Source organism: Malus sylvestris, chromosome 2 (genome assembly GCF_916048215.2).
Source record: "Malus sylvestris chromosome 2, drMalSylv7.2, whole genome shotgun sequence".
Taxonomy (NCBI): domain Eukaryota; kingdom Viridiplantae; phylum Streptophyta; class Magnoliopsida; order Rosales; family Rosaceae; genus Malus; species Malus sylvestris.
This window is the reverse complement of record NC_062261.1, coordinates 30,952,821-30,970,974: the sequence shown is the minus strand read 5'-3', so window position 1 is coordinate 30,970,974 and position 18,154 is coordinate 30,952,821. Positions and strand designations below refer to the sequence as shown.

Sequence of the window (18,154 nt, the reverse complement as noted above, 5' to 3'; positions counted from 1 at the left end):
TCAACAAGGTACATAAGGAGATTATGTGGTCTGTGGCATCGCTATCCAGAATCCATGATGACTGCTGACCATGAGAAGTGAAAGAAAATGCTTTACCTGAGAGATCATTCAGAGAGGAATTTTTACCAACGTTGTTTGCCTTATCTTTGTTGTTGTTGAGCATGGTCATGATTTGCTTGCATTGATTAGGCGTGCAGGGAAAAGAGCTTTTCAATTCTTGCCTTTCAAGGTTACCTGAAACATTGTTGCCTCTTGATCGCTCTTGCTTAGAATGACTCATTTGTTGTTCTGGATCGGCCCTCTTAAGTTTCTGACAATAATCTATTATATGACCCTTCCAGCCACAATAATCACACTTTAAATGAGCACGACAAGCCTCAGTGGTGTGATTGTTTTTGTTGCAGCGAGCACACTTCATATATGCACTTTTCTTGCTAGAGTCTGGTCCTTTTGCGGCAAAGGCAATAACCTCCTGAACCAGTGCCTTTCCTGTAATGGTGTTGTGCTGCTTCTCATGTCACAACATAAGGGAATATACCTTGTTGATGGGGGGAAGTGGATCCATCAATAGAATCTTATCCTTCACTACACTGAATGTTTCATTAAGTCCCATGGGAAACTTAATGGCCTTTTGATTTTGCTGAAAATCCAACACATGTTGCAAAATGTTGTAGTCACAAGGCTGATCACAACATCTCTCTCATCCCACAACACCTTGAGTTTGGTGAAATAGGAACTTACAGTTATTGTTCCTTGAATGCAATCATGAATTTTGCTCTCAATATGGTACAGCTCCATATTGTTCGTTTGGGAAAAACGTTCTTTCAAGTTTTCCCAAACTTGGTACGCAAGGTCATAGTAAATGACACTCGACTGAAGTTCTGATGATATTGAGTTCACCAACCATGTTTTAACTAAGATGTTGCATTGATCTCATTAATACAAGTCTGCAGCGACCTTCTATTCTGGTTTCTTGAAGGTTCCATCAACGAAACTAAGTTTGTTTTTAGCCTTCAATGCACCGATCATCGCCCTGCTCCATGTGTTGTAGTTGTCTGGAGTGAGCAGCTGGAAACAAGCATCATCCCCGGCTAATCAGAATGATGCAGATAATAAGAATGGTTAACATCGTTGCCTCGGTTGAACCAGAGGGCTTGAGTTTGTTATTGTTCTCTACCATGGTGAGCAACTAAGGTTTGATATTTTCTTCAGTCCCAAGATTATTATCGCTCTGGTAACATCTAGAAAACCAATTTGGTTTCAACCAATTGTTTTGATTGATATTAATTCAACAAGGTTTACAACTCATACTTATATACACGAGTATGTGCTAAACTAGGTAATTACATGTTGACTTATAAAAATAGAAACCAAATAATACAAATACATTTCCTATATATGTACTGTAGGACCAAATCCTCATCCCTAATTCTCACAATCTTCAACAATATTTTCATCTCGTTGAGTACTACAACTTTCCTTTTTGAATCACCCAATTTCGTTAAGTATTGAAGAAGTTCTATTCATTTGAATCTTACCCAGTTTCCAGCGACCTCCAAGGCTTTCAAGGCATTTTTCAGCCAAACCATGTTGATTTAGCCATCATTCAAGGTACTATTCTCTTCGTCTCGTCAAGAACTATGACTTTCATTTTTAAATCACTCGATTTGGTTGAGTAACGAAGAAGTTATGAGCCTTGGAAAAACCGACCAAAAGCTTGGCTTGAAAACAGGTCAACCCAACCCGTTTGCCTTGAAACCCAAACCCACTTGGGCTGAGACCTAGCCCAATTTCCCCAAATCCAAATCCTTTTAAGTCTAGGCCTTGGGCTGGATTACCCAAGCCCAACCTAATTATTTCTATTTATTTAGTTTTCTGTTTTAAAACACAAAAGCCTTTGGGCTAGGCTTTCAAGCCTAAACCCTTTGACCCAAAATCCCTTTAAGCCTTAACCCATTAACCTAACCTTTAACCCTAGCCCAAGTCCTTATTAAACCCTAAGCCCTAACCGGTCTAAACCCTTTATGAGGAATATTCCGTCAGGGAATATTCTAGGAATATTCTATTGACTTTTACAAAATTTACCCGGGACCCTTCTTAGGGTAATTCAACGTCCTGAATCCGTTTCTGACATTCGTTTTCCCAAACTCAATTGTTATAATATAGTTTTATTAATTGGACCCTTTATGTACTTATGGGAAATTATTTGTGATGATTCTGTGTTCGCTAGTTTGCGTGGCTCTTTGGCGGCTAAGTATCTGTGAGTGGACCCCTTCTAAAAATGCATGTTTTAATAGTAGAAATGCATACATAAAAAGCATGATTTAATGATTACGTTTTATAAAACGTTTTATGAGATAACATGCTTATTGAGGCTAGTATGAATTATTACTACTATTTCTATAACCCGTGTTCTTTATAGAATATCTGATGGATGACGATATAATATTTAGAACATGTTTTGAACACCTCTTTATAGTATAGATGATGGATGACTTTATACTATGAAGTTTCCTTTCAAATATATATATATATATATATATATATGTTCAATGGTTTTGTACTTACCTAGTGGTCCCTATTCCGTTACTGGGAAAGTGATAGATTCCGTCATGGGCGAGGTTATGGTGTTGGCATAGGGCCTAAAGGTGATTTTTCTCTAGCAATTAGCATAGGGACGAAGAGCTAGCACGGGGCCTGAAGGTGATTTTCCTCTGGCAATTGGCACAGGGACGGGGAGTTGGCATGGGGCCTGGAAGAATATTGGACATTTACTAGTGATTACGATATATGTGAGATATGTTTTGAGACATTGCACGACATGCTAGGTTTCAGAAAACCTATTTTTATTTATCATGCTATATGTGTTTTCATAAAACCTGGGGGTTAGTATGTTGATAACAGTTTTATTATATCTATCTCAACTTGGTCCACTCATGTTTGTTTTGCGCCCTCTTTAGGATTTCGAATCGAGGCGTACAATCCTGGTGTCAAGGCACTTCCGCATCGGCATCTTTAAGTCTTCTCGATGTAGGACTCATCCTTTGTTTCATTCAATTTTATACTATTTCTTTTACTGTTCTAGTTACTAGTATACTCTGAACACGTTCCTTAAATGCTTATTCATTATTTTTAAATTTATAAGTCTTATTTATTTCATGATCTTAGCTTTTGCATTTAATAAATGGCTTTCATCACCTTCGGGTGTCAGCCAGCGTGTACCTACCTAGTGTTCGGGGAATATCGGGGTCAGGGCATGTCAACAACGATGCTACGGGCGGTGGTAGCACCCAATAGTGGCAGTTGTGGTTGTGGTTGTGGTGGTGGTGGTTGTGTTTATAGTGGAGGTATAGTGGTGGTGCTAATAGTGGGATGTGGTGGTGGCAACAATGGTCGTGGTAATAGCATTGATGGTGTAAGATTAGTGTTTGTAGTGGTAGTTCGTAGTGGTCATTTTATTCTTAAAGGGATAAAATGTATGTGGAAGGCAAATAATGTTATTTTTTAAAATTAATGAAAGTATTACAACAATTGAAAATATTTATTAAAGGCTTAACTCTGCTTTTAGCTTTTACCATACTGTATTAAGTCAGATCGGATTAGCCTTGATCCACATTCGAATTCATTTATAGTCGAATTATCAAATTTGGATCTTATTTGGAGAAAATAAATTGGAAATCATGATCTAACGTTAAGAGATGTCTCTATCTTTCGGGTCCCTAAGCCAAACCATAAGCCCACCAAGCAACCATTGCGTATAAAGCCAGTCTCTCCTACGCATTGTTTTACAAAAATGAGTTGTTGAGACCGTTAATTTGCCAAAAAATGTGGGGAGAGATTTTCAGTAAATTATACATATACTAAAACTCAACACAAAATTACTGTTCATTAACAGTAAACAGGCGAAAATGCCTTCTAATTCCTTTGTTATCTGCCTTTTTTTTCATTTTTTAATAGTTAAAAGACGACTTTGCCCTTCGTCTCCACTTGTCGATCACTTCTCAGCTTCTGTCATTTTCAATGGCATAAATGCCCTCCGTTTCTTCTCCATTATACATTTGTCCATGCGTTGCTCGTCATTCTACGTCGACTGTTTCTTGACCTTTCTTCTCGACTTTTCCCTCTGTTCCACCTTTCTCTCTCACAATTCCCTGCTTCTGTCGCTCTTGAACCTTAATTCCTTTCGCTCTCCAAAGCTGCATTCTTTCCATGTCTGACCTTGTGATCTTTGTCTCACAAATTACCAACCGCACTATCTTGCTAAAAAACCACCCAACTTGTAGAAGTTTCTTCAGTTGGATTCGAAGAAAATTTTTACCCAAAAAAGCTAGCGTTTCCTGGTAAGTTTTACGGCTTTCTCAATGTAGGTGTTTCAATTTCTTGTATGTGATTTTGGATTTGCAAATCGGTTTTCTGTTCAAATTTCTTTTTTGCGATTTTGGAGGTTTTGTTAGTACCATCAAATCCTACATATGAGTGTTTAATTCGGCTGCATGTGGTTGTTTAATTTGGCTGCATATGGGTTTTTAATTCGGTTTTGTTTTCGGTTTCAGGGGACCCTGGTTTTTCAGTTTTTGAGGCTTTTGTAACTCAAGGTGAGCAATTTTCAGCTTCTCTTTGGGGCATTTGTGGAACCAAAATTTTAATTTTTTTCGTACTGTGAATGTTGAATACGATACTCCGTTTAGTTTCCACTTAGGACATTAATGCATAACTCTGTTTTTCTCTCCTCCTTAAATTCATATATGGAAATAAGACGTCTAAGAATCTTTGCTCTTGCTAATCTATAACGTCTAAGAATCTTTGCTCTTGCTAATCTATACTATTATTAAGAAAATACTCATCGTCAACTTTTTGCCCATTTTTTTCTTATTTTGCCCTCACCTTTGATGCACAATATTTACATAAGGAGGGCAAAATAGTAATTTTGTATCTTTTGAACTTTTTGCCCTTTTTTTCTTATTTTTCCCTCACTTTTGATACACAATATTTACATAAGGAGGGCAAAATAGTAATTTTGTATCTTTTGAGAAAATGACAATCATATTCCTATTTTTCCTATTTTACCCTCACTTTTGATACACAATATTTGCATAAGATAAAAAATATGCACTTATTAAGAGAAATTCTCCCACCATCATTTTTCATACAGGTAAGTGAAATCATGATGTTTTTTGGATAATTTGAATGAACTGAAGCGGTTGAGCTTGAGGAGAATGTGGAAGGAGGTGGGCGGTTGAAGAGCTTTAATTTTGTACCTTTTGACAAAATGATAATCATATCCCTATTTTTCCTATTTTACCCACATTTTTTTAGAAAATGACAATCATATACCTATTTATCATATTTTACCCTCACTTTTTATACACAATATTTACATAAGGAGGACAAAACAGTAATTATAAAGAAAAATATGCACTTATTAAGAGAAATTGTCTCATCATCATTATTCCATACCTTTTTTTAAATTTTAAAAACTAATCACACTCCTTAATCAATAACAAAAACTAAAATGAAATTGTTCACACACACAGAGTGTGTGTTCATCTGTTAATAGGTTTAATAATAGTGACATTTGAATAATCTTTGTCTGCAGGAAACTAATTTTAAAGAATGGTAGCTGGTGATTCAGAAAATAGTTAGATTTTTTAAAGCTGACATAGGTTTTCTGATTATCAGGCTTTAAGATACAATGTTGTTCTAAGCTGTCATCCAGATTCCAACCGCAGTTTCAAAAAGGTCCTTGAGACGATCAGATGCTATACTGAGCAGCCACTATTAATAAGGTTAGGTGTTGAGGTTTTTCCTTGACTTATTTTTCTCTTGGAATATGAAATCATATGTTTTTCCTGTATGTTTGTAAATAACACAATGTTTCATAATCTTTTATTTAGAGTTTAATAAATATGATAAAAGTGGATCCTAATTTTTGCAATAACCTAACATGGTTATTTTTTTAACGTAAGAGCGAGCGTCATTCTCTTGGTCACTAGATGCCTCGAGAATTTTTAGTCACTCACCCAATTTGGGATTTGAGTAATGATGAATAACTTGATTTCATGTTACTATGTGATGTGATCTCTTTACCACTCATTTGTGGGTTGTCACTTAATGAGAAAGTCTTCCCGCCGTTAGGGGGAGATAAGAACGTCAACGTTCCTGGAGAATGACATGAATTTGCGTGGACGTTGCCCACTTTGTCTCATCTCGATCCCCGTACCACACAAGTGTGATAAGCAAGTGCAATAAATTCTAGCTTTCAGAATGTTGCTCCAAACGCCTTCCTCTGATCTAGCTAAAGTGACGAGATCATATACTAGCTACGAACATGCTTGCAAGGATAGACGTACTTAACGGACGTCGAGTCAACATCCCCGATGGGTGTGCCGCCCCTATTGGATGGTTCGGTATGCTGGCGGATAGCCAATCAATCTGTCTTGGCCTGAAGCATGACAGATCACTTGGTTCATAGGATTCACTTCCCTAGAAGAGGAAGACATGGCACAACAATGAACCTAAACTCAATCACTGACCCAAATCATTTCCATCTCATGAGATTAATCTGGATTACTCCCGAGACTTAAAGTTCTTGGTCCAGTATAATAGTTTGGATAAGCTAAATGGAATTGAAATGAGATTACCATCGATGATGTTTTCACTTATATGGTAGCTACCAACATAAATGAAAAGCTATAATATTGAACCGTGTTCCATTGATTAAGTGACAATGTAGAACTGATTGGACAACCGAAATTACAATCCAGGTCAAAATCTTTACCAAAGTGTGTTTGACTCGTAGTTCCTACACTGCCCAAGGTAACCTTGCTGTGTTACAAGTGAGAAATGAAGCGTTATGAGATGAATGAAATAGTGTGATATGATGCACACCTTACAGCACAAGGTTTCTCTCAAAATGTCATGTGGTTGCTAGTAGTATTATGAAATGTGGTTAATGTTTTCTCCATGGAGATATATATACGGAGATTTACATGTAAGTTCCCGAAGAATTACATGGACTAGTTCAAATAGTTCCAAACCACGGAACACCCTCCTAACTTGTTTGAGGTGTTCACTTACAATCTGATGGAAGTTGTATAACTGTCTAAGTGATTATTTGATCAGTCAGGGATGAATTATGCCCTTGTGTGTTAAACTATGAAGTCTTATTCCGAATTGCTAGAGTTACAGTTTGTGTCATTGACACGAATCTCACTAAGACTCTGGAGAGCTTGAGAAAACTGCCTCGCACCTGAAGATGGAATTTCAGATGAAGGATCTTGGGATAATTCATTTATGCATTGACCTAAAGTTCAAAGCATTGCTCTGACGGTAGTTTAATCTACCAGTCGAGCTACACCTCGAAAGTGTCACTTTTGAGTATACCTTTGATCGTCCATACGTTATATGCAAATGAGAGCCTTGAAAAGGTTATGGAATCCAAAATTCCATATTAAGTTCAACTTTGCGCTTCGTTGTACTTATTTCATTGTATTTAGACAGGACATCTCCTTCGATGTTGATCTTGGTAAAGATGCAGCACCGCGCCTACACTCAACCATTGAATTGGTATTATAGACGTACCCTAAAGGTACTACGAATTTAGGCAAATCAAATCTCAACGCATCTCAACGGATCTAACCCCCTGATGCTCAGAATGATGCTTACCTTGTTTGTTATGCTGACATAGGTTACTTATCAAACCCGCACAAGGAAAAATCCCCAAATGATTATGTCTTTACCATTAGGGATATTGCAATATCTTGGAGGTCCACGATATGACCTTAATTATGAAATCTTCGAATCGTTCCAAGACTCACCTCACTTCATTTCGCCACAAGTGAGAAATGGTTAGGAGCTCTTGTTGAGCATATTCGAAATACTTGCTGTTTTCATCCATCGTTGAGTCCCAACAACAATCCATGAAGATTATGCAAAATGTATCCACCCGACCAAGACATGATACATCAACAAAGTCAACACCAAGGCATATTGCGTCTACATCTACATCAGCAAAGCATCATGAGATTAAAGTCATGCAAGCTGATCCCATACAACCTTGCCGACCTCTACAGGACGTCACTGCCGAAGTCAACCTTCCAAAAGCTTGTCCGAGTAATTGGTATGCCTAACTATCATATGCAATGCGTGTAGTTCTTATTTGAAAGTTATGTCAAACTCAGGGGGAGTATCCAAAAGTATACTCACTTGATCTTAATGTACTCTTTTTTCGTACGATTATGAGCATTTTTCCTATTGGGTTTTTGCTACCTAACTAAGTTTTAACGAGGCACCCATCCTGGGCCGATCATACCCTTGTGAGCTCTTCTACTTGCGTTCCAGAGATGTATAGTTTTGATTTGATGCAACTTCTCACTTTTCTCCTTAGCCTATAGGTTTTTTTCCACCTTAGGTTTTACCATAGCGAGGTTTTGTGAGTTTTACCTTTTTTATGCATTCTTCCATTGATTTGAGACTCGCATTCGCTCATTGTGCCGACAACTTCATCAACTGTACTTGCTTCATCATTGAAGACCTAATACACCATTTACTTGAGTATTTACACACTCAAGGGGGAGTGTTACAATCCTATTAGATTAGGAATGTGATTGTGTAAATCCTAGTAGATCTAGGAATATCTCTTATATTCCTATTAGGATTTGATTACCTATTAAGAGTTGTAATCCTAAAAGGGTAAGGATTTTACCTTCCCTACTATTATAAATAAAGGCACAATAGGATGGAATAGAACACACCTCACAATTACACATCTCTCTCTTCTCTCTCTATGCCGCACATTTCTCTCTCTATATGGCCTCCATAATTGTTCAATAAATTATGCCTACAACATTTTTGATATTTTCTATTATTTTAGGCTGCACATGAAGTGTAATGTGGTATGGATGCTAGGTAGAATTTAAATGTAAATTAAGACCTCTTGAGATTGCAGGTGTTAACTTAGTTCTTAGATTGTTTGTATATTAGGGTTGTAGGAGTAATCATTCTCAATTAAATTCTCTAAATCCTACTGTTTTGAATTCATTCTTCTCTTTGCTTCATTATATGATATGGAGGGCATAACTTTTTGTTTTTTGTTTTTTTAACTTCTTTAAGGCTTTCTAAACCCCTTACTTTTGAACATGCAAGTCATCATGAAAAAAATCAAGAATTTAAGCTCAACGAGGTTTTGTTTTTTGGAGTTTTAACAAAACACTCCCGGTACTGTTCACTTTTAACGAAAAAACCACATTTATACATTTCCCTGGTACTATTCACTATACCTTTAAAAATGACTTTTCATTAAAAAGAAAGTTTTTTGGACTTTTCGTTAGTTTTCCTTTTGTTTTTTTTTGGAAGTCCATCACATTTTTTTCCTGCTAAAGTCAATTATTTGTATCTCAAAGGGAAAAATAACTAGAGGCAAGGTATATGGGTTTTTTTTTTTAATTTGTTTGCTCTTATTATGATTTCCACAATGCAACAATTGCATCTTTCTTCTAAATTACCTATGAATTATCAATTTGAAGGGAAATTTTATGGCATAAGAACATAGTCTATTGTGTTTAGTATTGTTTTGTCATGCATATTTGTACAGTAAAAAAACCTCGGGATTAAAAACAACAATTTTTCTGAAGAAAAAAATTAATATTGTAGTCATAGCGAGTTGAAGAATTTATTTATGAATTTTTGGAGAAGCTAATTGTTTTTGCTTGAAGAATCTAATTAACATTTGTGATCATTTCTATCATTTGTTTTAACTTAAGTAAACTGTCTGATTGCTTAGAATTATCTAATTTATTCATTGGCCTCATTAGGCCTGACAATTCCTGACACGACCCGATAACCTGACACAACACGGAATTAACAGGTATTCGGGTCGACACGATAACGAATCGGGTCGTTATCGGGTAACCCGATAAGCAACTGTTAAGATAATGGGTTGGTTCGGGTATACACGTAGGTAACACAATACATGATAAACAAAATATTAATTTTATAATTTTATAACCCTAAAAAAACACTTTGCAAGTTGTCAAGAGAGGTGTAGGAAAGATGTGGAGCGTTGTTTTGGTATCCAAACTCGTTAGGCGATTGTTAAGGGTGCTGTCAGTTTGACTTAGAGTCGCTTTGATCCATCATGATCATCATTCTTCACAACGTGATTGTGGAAGATGAGTACGATTATGATGTCATTGATGAATATGGGCCAGACACGATGAACAATTCGAGAACACAAATATATTGTGTTCATGACGCCACCGAAGAACCCGTGCAACGCAAGCCATTACAAAGGGATGAACGTTACAATGAAAGGCTCATTCAACGATATACTGCACTTCAGAACCCATATATGCACAATGCCCGGCAAACTGACTTGATAGAGCACCAGTGGGAATTGAAACAAGCTCAAGAAACTTAAGTTCATTTAGTGTGTTTGTTTTTATTTGGTGTGTTTATTTAATTTTATTTGGTGTGTTTTTTAAGTTCATTTGGTGAGTTTTTTTATTTGGTGTGTTTGTAATTTTATTTGGTATGTTTATGTAATTTTATTTGGTGTGCTTATGTCCTTTGAATAAGGAATCTCTTAGTTTAAATAAATTACCAAATTAAATAAACATAAAGTACTAAATTCAATAAATTGGAAACAACATAAAGTACTATATTCAATAAATAAGAAATTACAACCCAAAGTGATTGGAAAATTATAGGCTCCAATTAAAAACAAATTCCTTAGTCCTTCATGAATGGAATATCATCACCTAACCAATTTGTGGTGCTAGGATCATCTCCTCTTGTGGTGCTAGGATCATCTCCTCTTGTGGTGCTTGGACCATCTCCTCTTGCTCTCGCTTCTCTTACAAGCCTCCTTCGCACCACGTTCGCTTTCTCCGAATTCCAAAAATATTTAGAATTCGGAGACATCGCCTCTACAGGCTCCTTCATAATGTAACGATCTTGTTGAGCTCTTCTTTCTTCTTTAAGCTCTTCTCTTTCTTGCCTAAGTAGCTCTCTTTCTCTCTCATTAGATTGAAATAATTTATCAACAATTGCAGCTTTTACCTCTTCTCTAGCCTTATCAGCCTCAAATTTAGCCATTTCCCACGCCAAAGTCAATTCACCGTGACAAGCAAGTTCTTCCATATATTTTGCATAATCATGCTTGGAAGCACTCCCTTTTCTCTTTGAAGCCTTCTTACCTTAAGGCCTAATTGGATAACGGGTTGACCCCGATGCTTGTTCAAGGGGCATTTCCGGCACTTCTTCTGTGTCAGTTTCATGAACATATGAGGCATGAGCAGGCGTAAAGTGTAGAGGGGTGCTATTCATGATAACTTCTAGACCGACAGGCATAGCTCTAAATTTAGGACAATCTTTGACAATATTCCAACATTCCCACCGGGTGAATGATTTGTTTTTGTTTTTGGTTTTAGCATTATACCAAGCTTGTGCTTGAATTGTCTACACAATGCGGGAGAAGATATAATTATAATCAAAGTAGCTAATATAAATTTGGGTATAGTACAAACAAATAAATAATATATTGTTACCTGATCCGCTAAATTTTCCCCACTTCGAAGATTACTACTAGCTTGTGCCAAGGCATCTCTCCAAAGACTAAACGATTGGCTGAGTATTCTCCAACGACTGGACATTGATTCTTTAGTTCTTTTCCCACCAATTTTCTCAAGAAAATTGGTATGAATAAGCCTCCACATTTCTCGCAACTGCATCTCATTACCCATAATCGGATCATAAGTAACTTTAACCCAGCTAGAACATAACATAACATCTTCAATAAGCGTCCAATTCGTACCTGCATCATTTGTTTATTCCATACTTGACCAACCCCGAAACTACTAAGCACCAATCAACATTATACCGCCAAGGACCCACAAGAGTCTCCCTCCAACCAGGAGGCCAATCACAACGCGACACATGTCAACATTAGAGACCAATCATAACGCGACACATGTCGACATCAGAGGCCAATCACAGCACGACACGTGTCAATGTCAGAATGAAACTAGAAACTCTTTTCTGTAAATAGAGATCATTCTCTCACAATATTTCCTAATGTCATTTGTACTAAATCATTCACTAGTACTCACTAAAGAAGAGCTTGAACCTATGTACTTGTGTAAACCCTTCACAATTAATGAGAACTCCTCTACTCCGTGGACGTAGCCAATATGGGTGAACCACGCACATCTTATGTTTGCTTCCGTGTCTCTATCCATTTGCATACTTATCCACACTAGTGACTGGAGCAATCTAGCGAAGGTCACAAACTTAACATTTTTTGTTGTACCAAAGTCCTCACTGATTTTGTGCATCAACATTTGGCGCCATCTGTGGGAAATGACACGAAAATCTATGTCGATTCTCTTTCATTTTTTCATCTTACCACCATGAAACCTCACCACACTGTCCACCGTGAATCTGCAACAACCCAAGAACCAAACACATGCACAGCCTTTTCCCAAAACCCCAATCTTTCTAATTTTTTAAAGTACAGTCTCATTTTTTATCATCAAACATGGACTTGTTCAACACCGTCAGAGCGGTGAAGCTGCGGAGCCACCTCAACAAGTACCTCGTCGTCGTTGACAACAAATAGTCTGTCTGCCAGAGCCGCAACAGCACCTCCCGAAAGGCCCGGTGGACGGTCAAGCTCGTCGAGAACAAATCCCACGTCGTCCGCCTCAAGAACTGCCACGGGCTCTACCTCACCGCCACCAACATCATTTTCCTTCTTGGCATGACTGGCAATAAAGTCATCCAAGCAAAGTTAGACAAGCTCATCGATTGGAAGTTCGAGTGGGAACCCATACGCGAAGGGTTCCAGGTTAAACTGCGAACGTGGTGCGGCACGTACTTGCACTCCAATGGTGGGCCGCCGCCGTGGCGAAACTCGCTCACTCACGACGACCCCACCACGACATCAACCTAGAACTGGATTCTGTGGGACGTTTGGAAGACAGAAGTTCCGGTGTCAGAGTCGTTGCTGTCGCAACAGTCAAGTTTTTTGTCGTTCTCCGACGAGCTTAACGGGCAGCCCATTTCAGTGATTTCAACCAAGTCGCCTAATTCAGAACCGTCGTCGAAAAAGCTAGCTAAGTCTCTGAAGTCGTCGTCCAAAAGTATGGCTAAGTAGAGTCGCGCCTCCGTCTCTTCTAGATCGATCTTTTCAACTACCACTCCATACTCACCACCGACAATGGCTGCTCCGGCGTCTTCCAACACACCGCATCCCCCGTCCTTTCAATTTAAGCTCCCAATTCTCCGGTGAACCCAGCGACGTCGTTCGGGGACCATGGCCACCGATTCTTCGCTAGAATTGGACCGCCACTAGGCAGAGGATAGTCGGCAATAAAAAAAAAGTTGAATGTTTTTCGGTTCAGAAAGTTACTGGCAACGAATACTATTCATTTCATGCTCTGGTGAAAGGAATGGCTTTGAATAAAGGGGTTCCTCTTAGCCCAAGGCAAGAGAAGAGAATAAAATCTTAGAGATTGGGATTTGACTAGGTAGGACCGCAAATGGGTAGGGGACAAATTGTAAAGAAGATATTAATTATTAATTGGGTGCACATGCATGACAGCAACGCAGAGACAGATAAAGGTGAGGTGGAAAGAGAAAAGAAAAAGTAAAAAAAATCTCCAGTATGCAGTAGGCGCAGTACGCACCAACGATCTGCAACTGTCGACCACCAACATGGAAAAAGATAAGCACTTTATCTTTGGGCTGATGTTTTTAAAATTATCATTTTATTATTTAATAGTTTATTATTATCTTGTGTTGATGGATGCTTTACAGTATGCATATTGAGGAGACCACATCATTTCTATCACACTTTTATTTTAATGTACGGTTAGCAATATATTATTTTCTTTCATGATATGTGTGCATATAATGCGGCACCTCACAATATATATATATATACACACACACACATACATACACGTCATTACTGATATATATTCTCTGATAGTGCAGCACCTCACAATATCTGCTTTTCCACTACTGTTGTGTGCTTATTATGGCAGGTCACGACGCATACACGTCATTACTACTATCATTATTTTACTGTTATATAAATTGCATTACTGCCTAAACAAACGAGATGACATGTTATAATAATATGTTTTACATTATTATTAATGGTTTATCACATGACTATGTTCCATAACATGTGGCAAGTCTGACCAGAGTATACCTTGTATTATTTGAATGTTAGGGTGACATAACTTTGGTGGTTCATGGCACGGATTTTACTGATCAACGTTGTTGCTAATTAAAAAAACCCAATATGCAAACCCGACAAGCGAACCCGAGTCATGTCAAGAATCAACTCATACTGAGAGCATGTTGACATAAAATAGATACTTGCAATGAGGAATACCACAAGTCGAGCCGCCTCGCAGCAAGCATAGCCTCTAGCCGAGCAGGCTTGGAACGAACATCACTTCCAGCCGAGCAACCTCATCGCCACGAGCATAGCCTCTAGCCGAGCAGCCTTGCAACGAGCATTGCCTCCAGCCGAGCAGTCTCGTAACGTGTGATACCTCTAGCTGAGTATTGCTTTATGTTGAACATTGCCTTGTGTTGAGTACTGGTTCAGGACATCTAGTCACTTCGGCCCGTACATGGATTGGATTTGAAGCCTCCAGCCAAAAGACTCTCTTGACTGAAGACTTGGGGGACTCCTATTGGTACCATATATTGGGTCTCGTCTTTGAGCCTCATCCCTAAGCCCATGACAAATGTAAAGGGGAGGGAGCCCTTATTCTATAAAAGAGACTCTTCCTCACCCTTATTAGGGAGGCCTCACATCCATAGAGAAAGAAAAGGTCTCACACTCAATCCTCACAAATACAGAGGGCAATACCCTCTCAGCCAAACAAAAAGCAAAATGGCAAGGGCTACATCCACAGAGAGCTCATTTGCCAATCTATTGTAATCCATACATTCATACAATGAAATGGAATCAACATCAGTGTGGACGTAGCCAAAACATTGGGGTGAACCACGATACATCTTTGTGTTCTTGTGCGTTTGTGTGATTCAAGGCCAGATTTACGTTTGTCCAAGATCCTCCGGATTTTATGCATCAACATCATTAGTCATTTTCTTGGAAACCAATTGGATTGAAACTTTGAGAGAAAGATTGGAATGTGGTTGAAAGTATTTGAGAAAATATGAAATTGAGGTGTAAGGTAGAAGATAATGAGAAGGTATTTATAAAAGAGTAAAATCTTTTTTTTTTAATTTTTTAATTTTTTTCGGATTTTTTTATTAATTTTTTAGTAACTTACCTAATTTCTGCCGTTGGATTAAAAATTGAAATCAAACCCTCCAGATTGTGCCATGGGGCACAAAGGTAACATTTCATAATTTTTTAATGTAAATTTTTTTAAAATTTTTAAAGGCGAATAACGTGGACCGTTGATCTCAAATCCAAGACTGATATTACGGAAGGTTTCAAATTTTTTTTTACCGTTGGAAATCCAACGGTCCAGAAAAAGTAACTGTTGAAATCCAACGAACGGGAACGTGCCACGTGGCCACCAACAGTAACTTTTCCACCGTTTGCACCGCGGGCCCAAGGCCTGAAAAGTTGTCGGGGACACGCCCCCACATGCCTGACGCAAAAGTAATTAAATTGTGGTTGACGTCAGCCTGGCATCACCTAGCTCTCGAGCCACTGATTTGAGCGAGGCCTCTCACTCGGGGCCTTCATGGGTTTAACCTTGTCAGGCAAGGTTGAACTTCTTGCAATCACTTCTCTTTCGAGTTTACAGGGTTTATATGCTAAAAAGGGATGGATGGTAAACAAGTTTACACAAGGGAATCGTTACTATGTCATTAAGGATGATAGCAGAGCTTCTAAACTAGACAAAAGATGGCTTTTGTAAGGGATGGTCCTGAAAATGATTGAGATCTGGGTTGATTACAACTTTTAGATGCAAATCTGGCTTGAGAGCAGAGTTTGTATGTTTGTTTGTTTGATTGGTTGAGTATCATTGTCTCTTGGCCCTTTTCCTCCTTTTATAGGTAGATTAGCCCGACTGCAGTGGCTTTGCTCTTGCTCGAAAGCACTTAGAGGGTAGTGAATCATCAGTTTTTTTACTTCTATTGCCACTGAAAAGTGCTCTTGGGCTGATTGTGAGTTAGTCCCTATCACTTGTCATTTAAATCATAGGCACATGGCCTAAGCATTAATGGGAAGACGCCAACTCATCTTTGGGCTTGATGTTGGATTTCAGGCAAGTCATCCTTTTATCGGCATCTCTAGGCTTCTACGCATTTACAACCCAATGTTCAAAGATTAACCCAAATAGATTAGAATTTAATTTTGATTTACAAATTTCTGATAAAACCTCAACAAGAAATTAGGAACTTGTGTTTTTTTATTTTTTATTTTTTTTGTCTTCTTTCTTCTGATTTTTTGGGTTTTCATCTGGGTTATTTTATGAACATGCTCCATTTATTTTACGCTTGGTTTCGTGTACCCTGCAGCAATCAAATAAATAACCTTACAGAACCAGAAGCCACTGAAATGGCGAGTGGCATATATGTTTATTTCTATGTTTTCAAATGTGGGTTTTAGATATTTTTCTTTGTTTTGGTTAATTATGGAATTTTGGCTCCCAATTTCTTAAAACTTCAGAATTTTTTTTGCTATTTAGTGTGAGAATGTGGGTCCAAGATTGGATTCTTCCAATTTCTGGGCAGGGAAACACAGGGTGGTGAACCAGTAGCTGGATATCAACCAAGGACTGATTGCGGGAGGGTTCAAGTTTTCCGACGTGATTGTTAATTGCTGTAATTTAATCATTTTGAGTTGTTATTTTTTATAATTTTGTTTTGTAGGAATTATTGTTAATTATTATGTTGAATTTCAGGCACGAAGTAAGTAAAAGATTCGATATTTTCACTCTAGAGACTGGATGGCATTTGTGTGGCCATTATAGGGTTCATAAACAAGCATAACACTATCTAAAACGAGATTCCTTCTGAGGTAGTACTCCATGTTTGCTAATATTGCTCTTCTTTACTGATTTCGGTTGACATTGTGAATGTAATTTACTTTTGAATGCTTTTCGGTACAAATTTAGTTTTGAATTTTTGGGTTTGCCCGGATATGAATATATGCACATGAGAGTTTTGGGGAATCACAAATCTTGCAGCGGAGCGGGCGTTTTTGCTAGCGAATACGAAAGGCTTATTTCTTCAACTTTGCCCCTTGCTTTCCAAAGTCGAGTCATGTCACTCCATTTTTGTCTATTCTGTCTAATGAATTCTCTGCTTGATTTGATGCTTAAAGGGCCTCATTTTACCTGGAGAAACAATTACAATTGGGATGATGCGGGCTTCTCAATCAAATACGGTTAGATCATGCCACGTCTGGCCAGAAACGACGATGAATTAGTTAGGGGTGTCTAGGCACAATTTCGAACATATAGGTCTCGTTTGGCAGCTCGGACTGTACTGACTATTTTTGTCGAATAGGATAAATAGTCACCGGATAGTACTGACTAAGGTCTGGTTTGGTACTGAGGTGATTCTGAAAAAAGCTGGTATCAAAAAAAGCTTCACCGGATAGTACTAACTAAGGTCTGGTTTGGTACTGAGGTGATTCTGAAAAAAGCTGGTATCAAAAAAAGCTTTTGTGTTTGGTAAACATTCAAGTTCAGCTTTTTTTCACAGTTTTGGGTGAAAAAAGCCAAAAACAAGAAGCTGCAAAACCCAGCTTTGAAAAACCGGCTTTTTTTCACATTTGTTTTACATAAAAGTTTACCAGACACTATAATACTGCTTTTTTTTTCAAAAGCATTTTGACAAAAAAGTTTACCAAACACTCTACAGCTTTATTTCACAGCCGCTTATTCTTACAGCACAGCAGAAGCAGTTTTTTTTCAAAGCACAGTAATACCAAACCAGCCCTAAATTAGTCGGGCGTTTGGTGCAGTATTGGACTAATGACTATTATTTATAGTGTATTTGATACTGAACCGGATAGGACAAGGGAAAAAAATTGACAATTCTTTGTTTGTTTGTTGAACTTTTCTCATATTTATACCTATTGAAAACCACATAAATTTTCAAATAACAAAGAAAAATAGTATCAAATTTCACAAGCAAGATGCATTCC

At 37.9% G+C, this 18,154-nt stretch overlaps 1 protein-coding gene across 1 annotated transcript in view; it reads right to left on the bottom strand.

The window, feature by feature from the left end:
• LOC126591773 (probable sodium/metabolite cotransporter BASS4, chloroplastic) overlaps positions 1 to 18,154 on the bottom strand; it is a 59,689-nt gene that overhangs the window by 35,087 nt on the left and 6,448 nt on the right. The window lies entirely within an intron of this gene.